The 13,353-nt window shown below is 43.5% G+C and overlaps 1 pseudogene; it reads left to right on the top strand.

Moving 5' to 3' along the window:
* The first annotated feature begins 11,618 nt into the window (after positions 1–11,618).
* Positions 11,619–12,172, top strand: LOC105482141 (large ribosomal subunit protein uL22 pseudogene; annotated as a pseudogene).
* The last annotated feature ends 1,181 nt before the right edge of the window (positions 12,173–13,353 follow it).

Raw genomic sequence — 13,353 nt, 5'->3', positions numbered from 1 at the left:
GTCTGAGTGGGAGTTTGCCAAGAGGAGTAGGAGAAAGGGATTCTAGGCAGGCAGAGAGTACTGAGAAATTATACAGAGGCACAAATAGGAAAGGGAGGTGGAAGGGAGGGAGCATTGGTTGAATGCGCCATATGTACCAAATGCTTCACAAGGGTTATCTCGTTTCATGTTTCCCAGAACCTCAGGAAAGTGGACATCGTTCTTCCCATTTGATAGATGAAGAAACTGAAGTTCAGAGTGGTTAAGGTCACAAAGCCTGTCAGTTATGAAGAAATAACTAAAGTTCAAGTTTTTCTGATTCAATGCCTTCATTTTGTTCATGGCACCTCATCACACTCCCTCTGCCTGGGTTGGAAAGAGGGTGAGAAGTTCAGGGTGGAGGGAGAGAGGATGGGAAATTGAGAGATTGGCTGGGAGATCAACTGGGGTTGTACTGGGAAGGGCCTGGTGAAGAACTCTAAATAATTTGTCTTGTATCTGGAAGGCTGTGTGGTATCCAACAGAAGAGTGTGTGTGTGTGTGTGTGTGTGTGTGTGTGTGTGAGAGAGAGAGAGAGAGAGAGAGAGAGAGAGAGCACGCACACGTGCATGCACTTAACAGAGAAATGCCATAATCGCGTTTTTATTTTTTCCATCGTTGATTCATATGTATGATTCAAAATGCAAAAGGCACAAAAGGGTGCTAAAGGTGTAATTTTCCTCCTGTCCCTGACCCCCAGCCATCTCCAGAGGAGGTGAGCATCACCCATTCCTTACTTATCCTTTTTGGGATGGTCAGTGCATACAGAAGCAGAGATATGGGGGTGCTAACATGATAATTGCACCCTGATTTTTTGTGACATAGGAACATATTTTTGAGGTTATTTTTATAACTGTTTATAAAATGCTTCCCTATTTTTTTTTACCAGCTGCATAGTGTTCCATTGATTGTATTTGCTGTCATTTGTTTTTAAAAGATCCGTACTGGTAGGCATTTGAGTTATTTCCGTTATAAAAATGTTACATAAACTTTTGTGTCATTTCACTCATGCTTAAGTATATCCATAAGGGACATTCCCAGAAGTGGAACTGCTGGGTCACAGGGCAGAGGCAGCATTTGTAATTTGCTAAATCTTGCCCTACTGCCCTCCATGGAGGTTGCAATTTCTACTCCTACTGCTAGTGTGTAAGGGCACCGCTTTCTCAGTCAACATCTTTGCTCACACAGTGGGCTAGAAAACTTTGGATTTTTGTCAAAGTTTAGGAGACAAATGCTATTTCAGTGAAGTTTTACTATTTATTTATTTATTTATTTATTTTTGAGACAGAGTCTCGCTCTGTCGCCCAGGCTGGAGTGCAGTGGCCGGATCTCAGCTCACTGCAAGCTCCGCCCCCCGGGTTCACGCCATTCTCCTGCCTCAGCCTCCCGAGCAGCTGGGACTACAGGCGCCCACCACCTCGCCCGGCTAGTTTTTTGTATTTTTAGTAGAGACGGGGTTTCACCATGTTAGCCAGGATGGTCTCGATCTCCTGACCTAGTGGTCCGCCCGTCTCGGCCTCCCAAAGTGCTGAGATTACAGGCTTGAGCCACCGCGCCCGGCCTATTTATTTATTTATTTATTTATTTATTTATTTTTGAGGAGGAGTCTTGCTTTGTCGCCCAGGCTGGAGTGTCATGGCGCCACCTTGGCTCACTGCAACCTCCGCCTCCCTGGTTCAAGCGATTCTCCTGTCTCAGCCTCCTGAGTAGCTGGGATTACAGGCGCCCGCCACCACGCTCGGCTCAGTTTTGTACTTTTAGTAGAGACAAGGTTTCACCATGTTGGCCAGGCTGCCTCTGAACTCCTGACTTCAGGTGATCCACCCGACTCGGCCTCCCAAAGTGCTGGGATTACAGGTGTGAGCCACTGCACCCGGCCCTCAGTGAGGTTTTACTACTTTCAGTTACTTTATGGAGTGCAATTGTGTGTCTCTTAAATTTGCTATTTTGTATCCACCTTGTGATTTAAAAAAAAATTATCCGCCCATTTTTCTATTTAGTTCTTGATCATTTTTTTTTTCATTTATTTTAGGAGCTTAAATGCACTATGTGTATTTTATAAAGAAAAATAGATAATAGCATTAGTCACGAGGATGGTGTGAGATAGGAATGGGGTGAGGGAGACAGAAATGGGAAGGGAGAGCCATTTCTGGGTAGAAATGATAGGGTTGATGACTGAGTTAATGTGGTAGGTAAGGGGAGAGGGAAGTCAAGTATGAGTTTGAAAAATCTAGCTTGGGAGTCTGGGTAAGCAGTGACTTATGAACTAAGATGAGGAAAACCACAAAAGTAGCTTGGGGTGATGGGAATTTGCCAATAATTATTACCTATATGCATGTATGTATATACTGTATGTGTATGTATATATGTACATATATCTATTGTATGATTATATGTATATGTAATGGTCCCCAAATTTTTTGGCACCAGGGAACAGTTTTGTGGAAGGCAATTTTTCCAGGGAATGGGACAGGGGGAGGATGGTTTTGGGGCAATTCAAGTGCATTACATTTATTGTGCACTTTATTTCTATTATTATTACATTGTAGTATATCATGAAATAATGATAAAACTCACCATAATGTAGAATCACTGGGAGCCCTGAATTTATTTTCCTGCAACCAGATGGTTCTATCTGGGGGTGATGGGAGACTGTAAAAGATTGTCAGGCATTAGATTCTCATAAGGAGCATGCACCCTAGATCCCTTGAATGTGCAGTTCACAATAGGGTTCATGCTCCTATGAGAATCTGTTAATAATGCCTGTGCTGATCTGACAGGAGGTAGAGCTTGGGTGGTAAAGCAAGCAACGGGGAACTGCTGTCAATACAGATGAAGCTTCACTCACTAGCCCACCACTCACCTCCTGCTGTTTGGCCTGGTTCCTAACAGGCCACAGACTGGTACTGGTCTGTGGCCCGGGGGTTGGAGACTCCCATGTGTATGTATGTATGTATGTGTATGTATACATATATAAAAGATCTGTCTGTCTATCTATCTATTATATTTCCCATATGATAAAGGATTTGAAGCAGTTTATAAAACACAGACACACTGCAAAAAAATGAAATTAATTGAAGAAATTTGTTTGAAGGAAAAATTCGGAAAATGAAACAATAAATCCAGGGATGAGATTACATCTGGCAGTGTGTATTATGCAGTCCTCTGCAGCTGCTAGAGGTAGGCTGTAAATCTGGCCCAAAGCCTCCTGCAGGCCAAAGCTAAGGTGGAAACACACCAGACGGCCAGAGTGACCGAGTGACCGTGCAAACAATCACCTCTCTTGGCCTCACCGGACAAATCAGCTGCCATTAGCATTAGCGTCTTCATTCTGTCACTTCTTGCCCCTTAACCACACTCATGCTCCCCTTTGCCCTATACCAGGAAGTACATCTGGGCATCCCCAGGGAGTGTCATATGAATCTATGAATAAAGCCAGGCCCTCGGGACACTGTCACTCTCTAGTCCAGATAATCCTGCCTGGCCACTGACTTGCCAGTGGGTAGATACCACTCCCAAGGATGCCTCAAGGGCATCTCTTCTGATGGATTGGACTCTGGCTTTCCTGCCAACTCTCTGGCTATGCTTACTCAGTACCCATGGGGGTTCCTTCTCCTCTTCCTGCCTTCTGTATGGGAGTGCTGTGGGGCTTGTTCTTTGGCCCTCTTGTTTTCCCTCTCCACTTTTCCATCAATCAGAGGCTGACATACTTCTTAATAGGCCACCTGTGTTCAAACCAGAAATAAGTCCCCGTACCTTGTCTGTAGAGGGCTGGGAAGAGGACCAGAGACCACATATTCCCTTTCTTCTTTCTGGGCTCCGGACATTTATGCGAGAAACACTTTCTTGCAAGTTCCATCTTCTCCCATGAAAATCATTCATGCATATTGGGGCTTGAGGGGTTGCCCTTCCCACGTGACTACAGCCCAGGATCCGTGGAATCTGCAGGCCTCATGGCATTTCATAGGGAGGTTATGGTTTGGGGTGTTGGGGGTCAGAAGATTGGATTGTTTAAGCAACAAGGACCTTCCCAGGCCAAACTTAAATGTGTATCATGGAGGAGCCTCCACCCTTGGAAGAGATACAGGCAGCAAATGGCAAGATGGTAGCCTAGGTCCGTAACCATGGCAGTGACAGTATCTCATCTCCAAGAGGGTGGCCGCCCTCTGCACTGCACGCCTGAGGGCAAGACACTTAGCTAATTAACTAATTCATCTCAGCTGGGCCACACTTCTCCTTAGAAATAGCATTCACAGGACAACCAAAGTCAGTGGCAACAGAGGAACAAAGAAGGGGGAGACAGCTCTTTTTTTAGAGACAGGATCTTGCTCTCTTGCCCAGGCTGGAGTGCAGTGGTGCAATCATAGCTCACTACAGCCTCAAACTCCTGGACTGAAGAGATCTTCCTGCCTCAGCCTCCTGAGTAGCTGGGGACTACAAGTGTGCACCACCATATCCAGCTAAAAAAAAAAAAAAAAAAAAAAAATTGGAGACAGGGTCTTGCTCTGTTGCCCAGGCTGAGAGACACAATCTTTATTGTGTCCCTATTACCTGCAAGAAACTTTGCCAGTATTATTTTATTTAATTTTCAGAATGATTTTGGGCTTGGAATTATCATCCAACCCCCATTTTCCTGGCAAAGAAGAAACTAAGATGCAGAGAGGTTACACACTTGCCTAAGGCCATGAAATTAGTAACCGATAGAACCAGAAGTGGCCCAAGTGGTCTGTCTCTAAGGGTCCTTGAGCTTGAAACAGGAATTCCTGGGCTTGCAACAGCAATTCTACCACTTCTGCCATTTATACTGAATAGGACAAGTCACTAACCGACCTATTCAGAGTAGGTAAAACTATCATTACAAGGCAAGGGGACAGATACAGGGTGCTGTTAGTTGGGGTCATCAATGTAGTCGCTCAAACCCAGAAAAAGAATCTATTTTACCATTGTGCTTTGTTACAGGAGCATAGTTTGTAATTTATTTTATTTAATTATTTTTTTGAGATGGAGTCTTGCTCGGTCTCCCAGGCTTGAGTGCAGTGGCACAATCTAGGCTTACTGCAACCTCCGCCTCCTGGGTTCAAGCGATTCTCCTGCCTCAGCCTTCTGAGTAGCTGAGATTACAGGCATGCACCACCACACTTGGCTTTTTTCTTTTTCTTTTTAAAAATATTTTTAATAGAGATGGGGTTTTTCTATGTTGGCCAGACTGGTCTTGAACTCCTGACCTCAAGTGCTCCACCTGCCTTGGTCTCCCAAAGTACTGGGATTAAAGGCATGATCACTGCACCCAGCCCCGGCATAGTTTGTAATTTAATACACCTACTATGTGTCTACCAGTGTACCTGTGATCTTGCTCTTATTTCCAAAATTAAAAGGAGGAAGTGTCCCTAGGAAAAAATATACCCACCTCCATTGAGCCTCTCTCTGTTGCTTATACTTTTCTCCATTCTAGTCCTAGCCTTTGGCAAAGAAGGATCCTGGCTAAGATGCTTTTCAGTCGTGATGTGCATAAAGTGAACAGCTGCAGCCCTAGGGAAGTGTGGAACTTCGGAGATTCCAAAATAAAAATAAACGCACCAAAACCACTGTAGTTCCTATTGACTAATGTCATTTTTAAACAAGCAATAATTTGAATAATTTGTCTACTGAAGGCTCTAAAACGGGCTTTCCTCTCAAAGCCAAGTGAGGATGCTCTAACATGCCTTCTACCAAAACAAAATTTTAAAGCACTGAAATATTTCTAGAAAAGTTTGATTGAGACCCTCTGTTATGGAATGAGTTGTGTCCCTCCAAAATTCATATATTTAATCCTAACCTCTAGTACCTTAGAATGTGACAGTATTTTGAGATAAGTTATTTTAAGAGGTAATCAAGTTAAATGAGGTTATTAGGGTAGATTGCAGTCCAGTACGACCGATGTTTTTATAAGAGGAAATTTGACCACAGACACAGCACAAAGGGAAGGCCACGTGAAGACACAGGAGAAGGTGGCCATCTACAAGCCAAGGAGAGAGGCCTCAGAAGAAATTAGCCCTGCCAACCCCATGATTTTGGACTTCTAGCCTCCAGAATTGTGAGAAAATAAATGTATTTTGTTTAAGCCACTGAGTCTGTGGTACTTTGTTATGACAGCCCTAGCAAACTAATATACCCTCTAAGATATTGGTGAATCTGCATTCATTTCTGGCTAAAATAGCTCACTCTGAATGCATACAAATTTCCTTTTTGAAATTAGATAGCAGAGCTTCCTAATATCCATAAGAAAATTTCATTGTGTACCTACTTTTTGCCTGGTACTGTACTAAATGCTTTATGTGTATTTCCTCATTTTGTCTTCAAAAGAATCCTTCAAATACTATTTTGTCTTTTTAGATGATGAAACCGAGGCTTACGTGACTAAGGAGTGAAGTGACATATCTTGAGTCTCCCAACTAAGCTTTGAAGTCAAATGCATTTGAGGTCAAATTCTTGTTCTGCAAATTACTAACGGTGATACCTCTAGTATTTTACTAACTACTTAGTGCCCTATATCTATAAATTCTCACAATAATGCATAAGTTATTGTTATGGTTGAATGATATAACTCTTGACTACTAAAATGTTTTAAGAAGCCTAGCACAATTTCTATTACCTATCAAGGGTCCAATGAATGTTAGTCTTTGTATTTTATGACAACATCAGGCCCAGTTGCCTATAAGGATCTCTAATCCACTCATTCTGTGTGTCAGGGTTAGAGGTCAAGGCTGTTTCCTGCATTACATTTTTTTCCAGTTCCTCATCCCATCTGCTCTTACGTTTCCTCAAAGGATATGACCCTTACCCATGACCTCCCATTGTAGATGGGGAGGTCACAAAAGGTCTCACGCAGACTAAGGAAGCTCAACATGCCAGACAAACCATTGTACACAAAAAATCACAGACCACTGAGTACATCTTCTGAATGAATGAATGAATGAATCCACATGCTTGCTACAAGGGTAGTGATTGGCTGGGTGCAGTGGCTCACACCTGTCATCCCAGCACTTTGGGAGGCCGAGGCAGGAGGATTACTTGAGCCCAGGAGTTTGAGGTTACAGTAGCCATGATTGCACCACTGAACTCCAGCCTGGATGACAGAGTGAGCCCCCCACCAAAAAAAGGTAGTGATTTGAAGAATGAGGACTTTTCAGTGTCGTATTTGGAGAATGTTGCTTTCATTGGATCAGGTTTTATTGAGTTTGGTGGTGAGGATGGCATTGTGATGGGCACATTAGGGGAGGAAAGATCTGCAGATACATGGCACCAAACTGAATGTGCTACGTGTCTTTAAAAGGGTAACACACTCTGAGAGACTGAAGTATGGAGAAGTAATTCTGGTTTTGGAAAAGTACAAAGCATCTGTAGAGAGGATGGCATTGGGGTAGGTCTTGAACGAAGAGAGGAGAGATGAGAGGAGGGAGATGAGAGATAGGAGATGCTTTCTCACTGAGGCATACTCTGCTGTCAGCTTGATAGTATGATAAGGTCTACAGTGAACTGGCAGCATAGAAGAGCTGAATTCCAAGTATTTGTAAGGAAATAGTTTGTAACTTACTTCTAACTAATATGCTCTAAACTTGGCAGAAAGAGGCTATCCCAGGGACACTAATTTGAAGGATAAATTATTCTTCTGTTTTTTTGCTGTTTTAGGATCTTCCCTGGAATCGACGTTTGTGGATCCAGAGTGAGACCCCTGGATAATGTTGCAGGGCCCCTACTTCAACTGTTGTTATGAAACGTGCTTTGGGGTGACGGCCAGGACATCCCATCATGTGGATGCTGTCAGGATGCTTTCCCGGTGGAGAGTATCCTAGCTTGCTTAGTAAGGCCCTGTAGGCCTCTCTGGACCAATGGTTGCTATTTCCCTAAGGAAGTCTTGTCTAGAGAAACCACCAGCTTTTCCTCCCAGGATTGGTTTCTAGAAAGCTCAGAGTCAAATTGGTGGCTCTCTGCTAACAAGCATACATACCATGATGGTATGCAGTTTTAAAGTCTCATTCCTGGCTCCATTTGAAACCTCCATCCCTGTTTTTATTTTTTCTTAAGTTTCTCTCTTTGATTTGTGCCTTCTTGTCCCAGCTTTTGTATCCTGTGAGCTAATTTTGGAGTTTTCTAGAAGCAGGTGTAGCTGAGCCACATTGTCCTTTCATTGCCTTCAAGCTTGCAGATCTTTGCACATGAGGCTTCTTTTGCCTGGAAAGCTCTTTCTTTCCTTTCCCCTTTCCTCTTTTGACTTTTCCACTCTTTCCCCTTGGTGTCCCTGGAACCCCTGTCCTCTTTCTCAGTTTAGCAATCTCTTTCTCTAATGAATTAGAGGCTCCTTCATGTGTCCCTTTACCATAGATCTCTCTCCTGACCACACACTCTTATTTCCTGTAGAATGGACTATTCCGTTTACTTGTCTGCATCTCTGCTAGTCCCTACACTTTGGAGGATTGAGTCTATATCGGTCTTCTTCAAAGTTGCCTCTCTAGGACCTAGCAGTTTGCCTGGCACATATAAGACACGCAACAAACTTTTGTTATCTGCATGACAGAAGTTATTTTTAGGATCCTCAGTTTTCTGATATGTGTAAAAGATACCAGTTATTACGCAGGATTGTAGGGAGGCTCAAGGGGAATGATTCATATAAAGTTTCTAGTATAGAGCCTGCCATATATTAAGGCATCCCTTCAACCCCACTCCTTGCAAGTGATTAATTTCTGAGCGCATAATTCACTCTCAACAAAATTCCTCTTAGAATCAGTGCACAGTTTGTCTCTAGGAAGAAAAGATACAAATATAGGGAAAGCCAGAGGCATAGCAAGTACAGTGATTAAGGAAGGCTTCTTGCAGAGCTGGAGTGCAGTGGAAACATTTAAAGGAATTAAGAGTTTGGAAAATAGCCTTGGAGAGGGATAATGGAAGGTGAGCTGGTGGGAAGAAACCAATCCTGGGGCCAGCAAGCAGCCCCCAACTCCATCTTTCCAGGCCACTACTCTGATTTTCATGAGGCAGATGTTAGAGAACTTCTCAGCCTCCTGCGTGTTTGGCTAAACGTGTACAATATTCAGGAATACCCAGTTATTCGAAGAACACATTGAACTCGGGGTTCAGCATGGGAGAAATGTCTGATGGCATTTCCGGGAGGCCATGAGTTCCTCTGTGCATCTTTTTCATCTTATGGTTCCAGAACTAAGATATTTCTCTGCTCCAGTGCCTGTGGAACGCAATTCTCTAAATCACGTCTCTCCTGGCCTTCCTTTTGGCCAATAACATGGTATGTTGTGTCTAAAATCACCTTTTCTCCCCTATGGCTGTCAAAGCAACAGAGTTTTGGGAAGCGCAGAGGTCATCTGCACCCACATCTCTGAAATTGCTGCATGGTGGACAGGAGAAATGGTACCTCTTTACCCATAGGAGCTGTTGTTTCTTCCCCACGTGTGGATTGAGCCTCACTGAGTGCAACGCACTGAGAATAGAGGTCCCTGAGGATGGGTGACTTGACCCATTATCCCTCAGCCAGCAGGAGATCTGAAGTAGTTGTTCTAAGAGGTGGTCTTAGCCCCTTTAATTCCTTCATATTCTCTTTTGTTTCTCTGCCCCAATTCAACCCAAACCGATGGGTCAAGTACACCCTATGTGCTAGCTGTGCAACAGCAGCTTAAAGCACTTCAGCCTCCTGACAGCCACTGTGAAGTCCCTCTTACAGGGACACTCTGGAGCTGCTGCTTTAGGATCTGGGAAGAGAAAGCAAGTAAAGTCAGTTTCAGAAGAGGACGGGGGAGGTCTCTACTCCTTTCTGGGATTCACTGACTCTTTTATACACCATCAGAAGCCAGGATAAGGCATGAAGGGATTAAACACTCCATTCTACCACCATCTTTGCTTTTATGTCTTGTTTGAATACAATGGAGATCTACATGTTTAAATATGCTTGTATACAATGCTGGTTCAACTCAAAAACATACTATTTCACTATAGCCCTAGCTCAGGGCTATGGACAGCAAAGCCATAATAAGTGAATGTTGTTGGCTTGCTTGTAAGTTCTTGCTTCCCTGGAACCAAATGTGAAGATAACTGCAATCTGTGGGATTTTCTTATTTTGCAGGGAGTAGAGACCCTCTGAGCAGCGAACCTTAGAAGAGGGAAAAATCTTCTATGGCCAATGTGAACAAGAAAAGAATGTCAAGAGGCTGTTTTTCCAGTCCTAAGAGTGTCCAAGATTTGAGTTTTCCATAATGAAAATGGAGAATATGCAGACACCAAAAAAATTACATCACAGAGGCCGGACGCAGTGGCTCACGCCTGTAATCTCAGCACTTTGGGAGGCCGAGACAGGTGGATCACGAGGCCAGGAGATGGAGACCATCCTGGCTCACACGGTGAAACCCCATCTCTACTAAAAGTACAAAAAATTAGCCGGGCGTGGTGGCGGGCGCCTGTAGTCCCAGTTACTCAGAGGCTGAGGCAGGAGAATGACGTGAACCCAGGAGGTGGAGCTTGCAGTGAGCTGAGTTCACGCCACTGCACTCCAGCCTGGGCAACAGAGCGAGACTCTGTCTCAAAAAAAAAAAAAATACATCATGGAATCACTGCCCTGGATCAGCAGAGAAAACATAATACAGGCTGGAAAACTCCTACTCTATTTATTAAAACAACAGTTCCTTAGGACACTATAGAATTTCACTAATAACTAGCTGAATGTATGTTTAAGCCCAGTGATAAAGGTTAGCAAACAAAGGGGTACTTACACGTAATTACACCTCCAGCGTGTAGGTTGTCACAGAGGGAGGCCTTAATTATCAATGTGCTATGCCCCTGCTTTACATATAACAAATGGCCTTAATGTGGCTATTCATGTTATAGTTTAAGCATCTTGGTAATTAGGAAGTGGAAAATGGGTAGAGTAGAGGGAGTCGTCAGTTTCCTGCTGGTGTGACCATCTGCACTCTTTACCTCCGTGAGCTGAGAGGCTGAGGGAGGCAGGACCAGCTTTGGGCCAGAAGACAGCACGGCATAGACAGCATGGATTTCTCAGGTATGTGATTAGGGCTCCAGAACATGGGGGTGAGGACAGAGCCACTCACAGAATCACACTAATGAACTTAACAAATCTTTATTGAGTACTTACTATGTGCCAAGCACTGTTCTAGGTATGTGAGATTTCAGTAAACAAAACAGACTAAGATCTTTGCTTCTGTGTAGCTTATATTTGAAGCCAGTTCAGTTATTAAATTTGATGAGTTGATAAGTGGCTCAGAGGTGGTCACCAGTAGTGGGCCTGTGCTATGCCCTGACCCATCCAGAACTTCTTTCAAGAGCTCCGAAGAAGACTGAATGTTGGTTGGGGATTTGTTGATTAAACTTGCAGAGAGCAGTAGTGAGCACTTGGTGCAGTTTTCTTACTTGATTTCTCATCCTTACCACAGTCTTGCAAGGCAGATATCATCATCATTGGGTTTGAGAGCACAGAAGACTGAAGGACATACCCAGGTTTTGCATCCAAGTTGGATTCTCTCTGTCTGAAGATGCAAGGCTAAAGATAATTAGCTATTAAATAATTAGCTATTTCCCTAAGCAGCCTGAGGTAATCTGTGAAAATGGTTCACTATTCACTTGACCCTGACAACCCCACAAAATGATGCAAATCAAGAGGTTCAAATCTTCGTGTTCTCTTCAAGAACATTCGTGAAATTGCCCAGGCCATCAAGGGTATGCATCTACGAAAAACCACGAAGTATCTGAATGATGTCACTTTACAGAAACAGTGCTTACCATTTCGAAGTTATAATGGTGGAGTTGGCAGGCATGCCCAGGCCAAGCAGTGGGGTGGGACACAAGGTCAGTGGCCCAAAAAAGTGCTGAATTTTTGCTGCACATTCTTAAAAATGCAGAGAGTAATGCTGAACTTAAGGGTTTAGATGTAGATTCTCTGGTCATTGAGCATATCCTAGTGAACAAAGCACCTAAGATGCACCGTTGGACCTACAGAGCTTATGGTCGGATTAACCCATACATGAGCTCTCCCTGCCACATTGAGATGATTCTTACTGAAAAGGAACAGATTGTTCCTAAACCAGAAGAGGAAGTTGCCCAGAAGGAAAAGATATCCCAGAAGAAACTGAAGAAACCAAAACTTATGGCAGGAGAGTAAATTCAGCATTAAAATAAATGCAATTAAAAGTTTAAAAAGGCCAAGCGCGGTGACTCATGCCTGTAATCCCAGCACTTTGGGAGGCCGAGGCGAGTGGATCATGAGGTCAGGACTTCGAGACCAGCCTGACCAACATGGTGAAACCCTGTCTCTACTAAAAATATAAAAATGAACTGCACATGGTGGCATGCACCTGTAATCCCAGCTACTCAGGAGGCTGAGGCAGGAGAATTGCTTGAACCCAGGAGGCGGAAGTAGCAGTGAGCCAAGATGGCACCACTGCACTCTAGCCTGGGTGACAGAGTGAGACTCCGTTTCAAAAAAAAAAAAAAAAAGTGGCATAACTAATACTGGATGATGGACTGAAGATTTGGAAGTCTTTATTACCTGAATAAATGAGCTCAAATGAAGATTTTGCATCAGGAGTGTAACATAAAGCAGCAAGGAGTAAGACACAACATTTAGAGACTTGAATTCTCTTGGCGCTGTTTTTGATGCATTATCTGTTTCTGTGAGTACTTTCTGCAGTTTATGACATCTCTGCCTTTCTTTGGTACTCTGGAGGAAGTTGTCATTTAAATGTAAGATTAATAAACTTAATAACCAAGTTGAAAGAATGAGGGAATTTAGTGTTAATGTCACTCTTGGGCGGAAGTGGTCATGGCCAAGGTGATTTAGTAGTTGATCTCTGTTCCAGTAATCTCTTGCTGTGTAATAATCCAATCCCAAACTTAATGGTGTAAAATGACAATCATTTTGTTACATTCATGGATTCTGTGACTCAGGAATTTGAGCAAGGCACAACAGGGATGATTTGTCTTTATAATATCTAGAGTTTCATATGGTAGGACTAGAATGGCTGGAGGTAACTCAGATATCCAAGGGCTAGAATCATCTGGGGACTTCCTCACTTGCATTTCAAGTGCCTTGGCTGGGATGAGCCGAAGACTGGGCTCAGCTGGTACTGCCTACTGGAGCCTCTTTCTGAAGCTTGGGCTTTCTTACAGAATGACAGCCCAGGATAGTTGGATTTCTCATATGGCAGCTTGCAGCTCTGAGAGCAAGTGTTCTAGCAAACAAGGTAACAGGTATATGGCTTCACTTCACCATATTCTGTTGGCCAAAGCAGTCCTAAGCCATTCAGCTTCAAAGAGGGAAACAATAGACTCTATCTATATTAG

This window comes from Macaca nemestrina, chromosome 8 (assembly GCF_043159975.1).
Source record: "Macaca nemestrina isolate mMacNem1 chromosome 8, mMacNem.hap1, whole genome shotgun sequence".
Classification (NCBI taxonomy): domain Eukaryota; kingdom Metazoa; phylum Chordata; class Mammalia; order Primates; family Cercopithecidae; genus Macaca; species Macaca nemestrina.
Note: the sequence above shows the minus strand (reverse complement) of the source record. Positions and strands in the feature narration are given on the sequence as shown.